The sequence below is a fragment of the Mus pahari genome, chromosome 4 (genome assembly GCF_900095145.1).
Source record: "Mus pahari chromosome 4, PAHARI_EIJ_v1.1, whole genome shotgun sequence".
In the NCBI taxonomy this organism is placed as follows: Eukaryota; Metazoa; Chordata; class Mammalia; order Rodentia; family Muridae; genus Mus; species Mus pahari.
This window is the reverse complement of record NC_034593.1, coordinates 78,980,326-78,987,762: the sequence shown is the minus strand read 5'-3', so window position 1 is coordinate 78,987,762 and position 7,437 is coordinate 78,980,326.

Sequence of the window (7,437 nt, the reverse complement as noted above, 5' to 3'; positions counted from 1 at the left end):
TTTCACATATGAGCAAGCACCCCCACACGTGTACGTACACACACACACACACACACACACACACACACACATACCCCTTTTTAAATCACTGAGCCAGGCATGCTGTTGCACGCCTTTAATTCCAGCACTCCAGAGTCAGGTAGATCTCTGAGTTCAAGGCCAGCCTGTTTTATATAACAAGTTCCAGCAACCAGGACTGTATAGGAGAGACCCTGTCTCAAAAACAAAAAACAAAACAAAACAAAAAACCCCACAACAACAACAAAAAAACAAAACAAGAAATAAAAGCCAAAGTGAGTGAATCCAAGAGATGTCTTCATTGGTAGATACACGTGTGAAACCTAAACCCCACCCCTGAGACCCACATGGTGGAAGGAGAAAGCTAATTCCTGTACATGATCTTATGACCTCCATGTGGCCATATGCGGTGTGATACCATTCTTGGGAAGACTGAACAAATTGCTTATTTTTAAAACAAAATCCCAAACATTTGATTTGATTGTACCAAATGTAGACTTGTGTGAAAGTCTGCTAGCTCAGAGAGAGAGAGACAGACAGACAGAGACAGAGACAGAGAGACAGAGAGACACAGAGAGAGAGAGAGACAGAGAGAGAGAGAGAGAGAGAGAGAGAGAGAGAGAGAGAGAGAGAGAGAGAGAGAGAGAGAGAGAGAAAACCAAGCTGACCCTCCTCAACTGACTTACCAGAAGGAAAAAAGAAAAAAACTTGGCTCTCCTCCACCCTGTTATAAAAACCCTACCAACTAGCCAGGCGTGGTGGTGCACACCTTTAATCCCAGCACTCGGGAGGCAGAGGCAGGCAGATTTCTGAGTTCAAGTCCAGCCTGGTCTACAAAGTGAGTTCCAAGACAGCCAGGGCTATACAGAAAAACCCTGTCTCGAAAAAACAAAACAAAACAAAACAAGCAACCCTACCAACTGAATGTTCCTCCATTCTAGAGCCTGCGTGCCTCTCTATCTGTCCTCCTGACTTCCTCTCACTATGGTTTTTTTTTTTTCCTTCGTTCACTCCCTGTCAACTGGTTGCTTGCCCGTCTCTTGACCTGTGGTTGACTTTATTAATCTTTTTTTTATAAGATTTATTTTTTATTGTTATATGTAAGTACACTGTAGCTGTCGTCAGACACACCAGAAGAGAGCGTCAGATCTCATTACGGACGGTTGTGAGCCACCATGTGGTTGCTGGGATTTGAACTCATGACCTTCAGAAGAGGAGTCAGTGCTCTTAACCGCTGAGCCACCTCTCCAGCCCAACTTTATTAATCTTATTTACAATAAACAGAAAGCTCCTGAATTAAAGGTGTGTGCTAGGGCTGAGCCACACCAAAACTAGAAACAGGTTTTTCCAGTGTCCAGTCTTGGGGTTCACAATATGATATAACAATGACTACTAATCTCAGACAGATGACAACAGATCAAAGTGAGGGCCACTAAAGCCCAACTTGGTGAACCAGTGAAGTTCATTGGGATAACTGACAGAGTAGAGGTGAGGGGTTAATGAATCAAAGATGTCTGCCTCACCAAAGCTCGCCCAGCATGGGTGACAGCTCAGGAGAGCTGGGAACCTGGAGCTCATCACACACAGGCAGGCAGTACAACAGGTCAGAGAATGTCCTTTCCAGGTGACTCAGCTTCCAGGCAGATCAACTCTGCCCCCTAGCAGCTTAGTCTGAGTGTTTCTGAGTAGACCTTACTGCTTAGATATCTTGAGGCCAAGACAGCTCCCTGGTCAGCTTCAGGAACTTCCTGAAGTTATTAAGTTAATTACTTTCTGATCTTAATAAGTTACCCTAGCAAGACGAAGTGTTTCACCTTCTGTCAGACAGGCTGGACATCCTGCTGTTTTAGACCCAGCCCTTTTGAGACAATGTCTCACTGTGTATCACTGGCAATCCTGGAACTCCCTATGCAAACTCCCTTGATCTCCCGAAGACCTACCTAGTGCTGGGATCAGATGTGTGGGAACACCATGCCTGGTCCTAACATTCTGTGTGTTAATAAACCTCCCTCCAAGATGATAGGATTATTTAAATAATTATTTTTATTTCAAAGTTCTGTGTGCATGCACACACACACACACACACACACACACACACACACACACATGCATGTGACTGCATTTCCCCCACAGAGGCCAGAAGAGGATGCTAGATCCCTTAGGTTGTATTTAACAGGCAGCATGATGTGGAGAATCAAACTTAGGTCTTATGCAAAGTCTGAACTCTTAACTGTGGAGCCGTTTTTTTCCAGCTCCAAGATTTAACTCCAAGGTTTAACTCTCAAAAGAAATTGCTACACATTGCCCCATCCACAGTAAACAAATGTAATTTTAATTAAGTCACTTTAATTCTTTGAGAGGGCCATCTGTAGGCAGGAGCACGTTTCTAACATCCTGGCTGCCCTGGTCCCTACCCAGCATGGAAAAAAAGAAAGAAAAAAACATCAGGATGTGGTCCTTATCTCTGTAATCCCAGCATTTAGGAGACTGGAGTAAAGAGGATTGCCATGAGTTTGAGACGCTGTTTCAAACAAACAAACAAAAAAACCAAAAAACCAAAATAAATACATTTAGGGGCAGGCTGGGGGAGAGGAAGAAATTAATGAAAGGAGAAAGGGCTCTGGAATCACACTGAAAGTCCTTGGCATCTCCTAGGCTGAGGCCCCACAGCCTCAGGAGAAGGGTCAGAAAGAGGTAGAAGTTGGTGAGAATCCAGCCCGGGTGTATATCCTCTGCCAGCCTGCCAGCACTGCGCAAAGGCAGCCAGGGGCAGTTCATGGTCCACTCTTCCGGGATGTACAATGTACATACATGCACTCTATCATCTAGGGCACCAGGGGGCGCCAAGAGTTTCACCATGCCGCCCCCCACCCGGACCCCCGCTCCAGGCATCAGAAATGGGTAGGGCAGGGCTCAGAGAAGACTGGGAACCTGAGAAAGGAGAAAGCCTGAGGCCTTACCTTCACCTGCACCCACGGGTCTCAAAGCCAGCTCTTGCCAAGGGCTGAAGGCCATTAAGGCAAGTGGTAAAATACCAAGGTAGGGCTGGAGAGATGGCTCAGCGGTTAAGAGCACAGACTGTTCTTCCGAAGGTCCTGAGTTCATAATCCCAGCAACCACATGGTGGCTTACAACCATCTGTAATGACATCTGACGCCCTCTACTGGTTTCTGAAGACAGCTACAGTGTACTTACGTATAAATAATAAATAAACCTTAAAAAAGAAAGAAAGAAAGAAAGAAAATACCAAGGTAAACTGGCCTTGAGGGTAGATCCGCAGTTACCATCTTCAACCCTTAGAGATAAGCACAATTTAGCATTTGGGCCTCAAAGGATTATTTTTGTCTATATTTTTGTTAAAAAATGTAATACTGGCATTCATTAATTTTTTTTATTATTGCCCATGTAGTACTTGGCCATGATAGAGAATATAAAATGAAAAAATAGCCACTGAGATGTCACCATCTTCTGTATATTTACTTTTTTTTTTTTTTTTTTTTTTTTTTTTTTTTTTTTTTTTTTTTTGATTTTTTCGAGACAGGGTTTCTCTGTATAGTCCTGGCTGTCCCTGTACTCACTCTGTAGACCACCAGGCTGGCCTCGAACTCAGAAATCCACCTGTTTCTGCCTCCCAAGTGCTAGGATTAAAGGCGTGTGCCACCACTGCCTGGCATATTTACTTTTCAATTTTCTTTTTCTTTTTTTCTTTTTAAGATTTATTGTATGTATGTATGAGTACACTGTTGCTATCTTCAGACACACCAGAAGAGGGCATCAGATCTCATTAAAATGGTTATGAGCCATCATGTGGTTGCTAGGAATTGAACTCAGGACCTCTGGAAGAGCAGTAACTGTTCTTAGCCACTGAGCCATCTCTCCAGCTCTCCTTTTTTTTTTTTTTTCCTTCGAGACAGGGTTTCTCTGTGTAGCCCTGGCTGTCCTGGAACTCACTCTGTAGATCAGGCGGGCCTTGAACTCAGAAATCCACCTGCCTCTGCCTCCCAAGTGCTGGGATTGAAGGCGTGCGCCACTACTGCCTGGCCCAGCCCTACTTTTTAATTTTCAAGTACACATACATACTACCTAAGTTTCTGCTGGCTAATATCAGTAATTCCTGGACAGGGCCCAGTTGAGAGGTTCCAGGCCTTGAGTTCTATATTAACTACTTACCTGAAAAGCAGCAGTTTAAGGGCTGGGTATACAGAATGGCACATCCCTGTAAGATCAGGGCTGGGGAGGAGGAGGCAAGACTTCAAGGGCATCCTCAGCTTCACAGACAGCAGTTTGATACTGGCTTGGCAACCAGGAAAGACCCTGCCTTAGCAACCAAAACCAAGTCAAAACAACAAAGGAAGCAAGTTAAGGAAAGAAAGGTGTGCTGGGCAGTGGTGGTGCACACCTTTAGTCCCAGCACTCAGGAGGCAGAGGCAGGCAGATTTCTGAGTTCCAGGGCAGCCAGCTCTACACAGAGAAACTCTATTTCAAAAAAATAAAGAAAGAAAAGAAAAGAAAAAGAAAAAAGAAAACAACAGGAAAGAAAGGTTTATTTTGCCTTACAGTCTTTATTCCTTTAAAAATTTATCTTATGGGGCTGGAGAGATGGCTCAGTGGTTAAGAGTACTGACTGCTCTTCCAGAAGTTCTGAGTTCAATTCCCAGCAAACACATGGTGGCTCACAACCATCTGTAATGAGATTTGATACCCTCTTCTGGTGTGTCTGAGGACAGTGACAGTGTATTCAAATATATAAGATAAATCTTTTAAAAGACTTATCTTATGTACGAGAGTTTTGCTTGCATGTATATCAGTCCCCACTTGTGTGCTTAGTGCCCTTAGAGATCAGAAGCAGGAACTGGATCCACTGGAACTGAGTTGCACACAATTATGAGCTGCTTTGTGGGTGCTGGGAGTCAAACCTAGGTCCTCATGGAAAGTAGCCAGTGCTCTTAACTCCTGAGCCATCTCTCCAGCCCCTCCCAGGTGTGTTTATTTTTAATATTTATCCATCCATTTGTCTATCTACCTATTTATCCACTCATCCATCCATCCATCCATCCTCCAACCATCCATCTGTCTACATATCTATCCATCCATCCATCATCTATGTATCCATCCTCCATCCATCCATCTGTCTACATATCTATCCATCCATCCATCCATCCATCATCATCACAAATGTGGATGTCAATTCCCTCTTTCTACTGTGCAGGTTCTGAGAATCAAACGCAGGTGTTAGGCTCAGTGGCAAGTGTGCTTATCTTCTGAGCCATCTACCTATCTCATTGGCTTAGTTCTGAGCCAGTCCATCTCTGTGGTAAGATATGACAGGAGAAGGGTGAGGCAGTAGGTCACACTGGGTCCAAGAGCAGAAAGAGGCCATCCATGGCTGCTCCTCTCTTATTCTTTCTTAGAGGCTCGTTGTATGTCTCTGGCTACGACGAGAATTCACCGTGTAGTTGAGGATGGCTTTGAACCCACTTCTCTTCCCTGAGTTCGAGGATCCCAGTCAGGTGCCACACCAGCACAGCTGGTTTCCATGCTGCTAGGGCTTGGCCCCGGTGCTTTGTAGATGCTGGGCAAGCCCTTGGCTGAGCTTCCACCTCACCCTCTTTGCTCTTTTCCTTTTTATTCACTCTAGGAGGCGCTGTCCACCTTAGTCGAACATCTCTAGAACTGCCCGACTCCAGACATACAGAGATGTGGTTCCAGTCACTCCCAACAAAGGCAGGTGGACAACAGAGAGCATCACACTGGCTGTGGTGGCATGCTTTTTAGTTCCAGCACTTGGGAGGCAGAGGCAGGTGGATATCTATGAGTTCAAGGCCCACTTTATCTAGTGATCAACCCCTATGCAGGCCACCAGACACACATAGTGAGACCCTGTTTGTTTGTTTTTTTAATGCGATACTGTTTATTTAACTTCAAAACCATTTCAGCATTCTAAACATACAAAAAAAATAACAGAATGTTGCAAATTGCATTTAGGTCAAGAGGGTTCTTGAACTTCCATTGATGCAGTAGTTCTTTGCTTTGCTGACGATGAGTTCTACAGTTTCTTTAAAAAGTTTAAAACCTACTGCTCTTAACTAAGGAAAAAACTCCACACACTTCTCTTTGTGTGTATGTGTATGTCTTTTTGTTTGTTTGTTTTGTTTTGTTTTGTTTTTCAAGACAGGGTTTCTCTGTGTGTCGTCCTGGCTGTCCTGGAACTCACTCTGTAAACCAGGCTGGCCTTGAACTCAGAAATCTGCCTGCCTCTGCCTCCCAAGTGCAAGGATTATAGGCGTGCGCCACCACTGCCCGGCCTCCAAACACTTCTCATGCCAGCTGACCCCTTCCCCCTTTCCGAAACTAAGACTGTCAGCAGAATGCTATGACAGTATATAAAAAAACAAGACAACCTGAAGCTAAATGGATGCCCACCACACATCCAGCAGTGGATGGTCCAGCCTCACAGTGCATGACCTGAGCTACGCCCCCTCCAAAAGCAACCTTCCCCTCACAGCCTCCACGCCAAACAAAGAGCATCAAGAATCTGTCTGGGTTGTTTTGTTCTCTTTACAAACTATAGATATGTACAGTTGACAACTCAGGATTGCTAGCCAATAGCCATACAGTTAACACGACCTTATGTGTTAAGAACAAAATTCCAGAAACATCTTCAAATGCCTTGTCACACCAACAGCAAAGTGCGCTGAGTGAGGAGGACGGGAGAGTGCTCTTTCATCTTAAAAATGTTTGGAGCTATATACAACTTTGATACAGTTTCAGGGTGCTCCGGACACCCACAGCCACTTCATGTAAACCACTGATACTTTGAGAAACTACAATATGATTGTGATCAAATTTTGTAATTAAACCTAACAAGGGCAATAGACAGGTCTCAAATAAGAGATGTGTCAGCCACAGTGCTCGCCTACTCTAAGGTATTCACAAGGAGACAGAGTTTTTATTCATCTTCTTCCTCTTCCTCTTCTTGCTCTTCCTCCCCCTCTTCCTCTTCTTCCATCTTTTTCCGGGCAACTTTAGCAGGACCCTTGGCCCCATCAAACGTCCCTTTAGACTGACAGTCAGCAGCATCCTTCTCACACTTCTCCTTCAGCTTTGTGGCCTTGCTGACGTAAGGCTGCTTTTCATTGTCACTGAAGTTATTACACATCTCACCTAGCTTTTTTTTGCCACATCTCTAATGGAGATGCCAGGGTTTGTGGATTTGATCTTGGGACAGAATTCAGAGCAGAATAAGAAAAATCCAGACGGAAGTCTTTTGGGGTCATTTGGGTCCTTCTTCTTCTTGCCTCCTTTAGCTGGTCCCTTGAAGCTATAGTTTTCCAGATCACTGTAAGACACTGAACCTGCCAGGCAGTTCACTTAGTGGAACATGCCTTTAATCCCAGTACTTGGGAGGCAGAGGCAGGC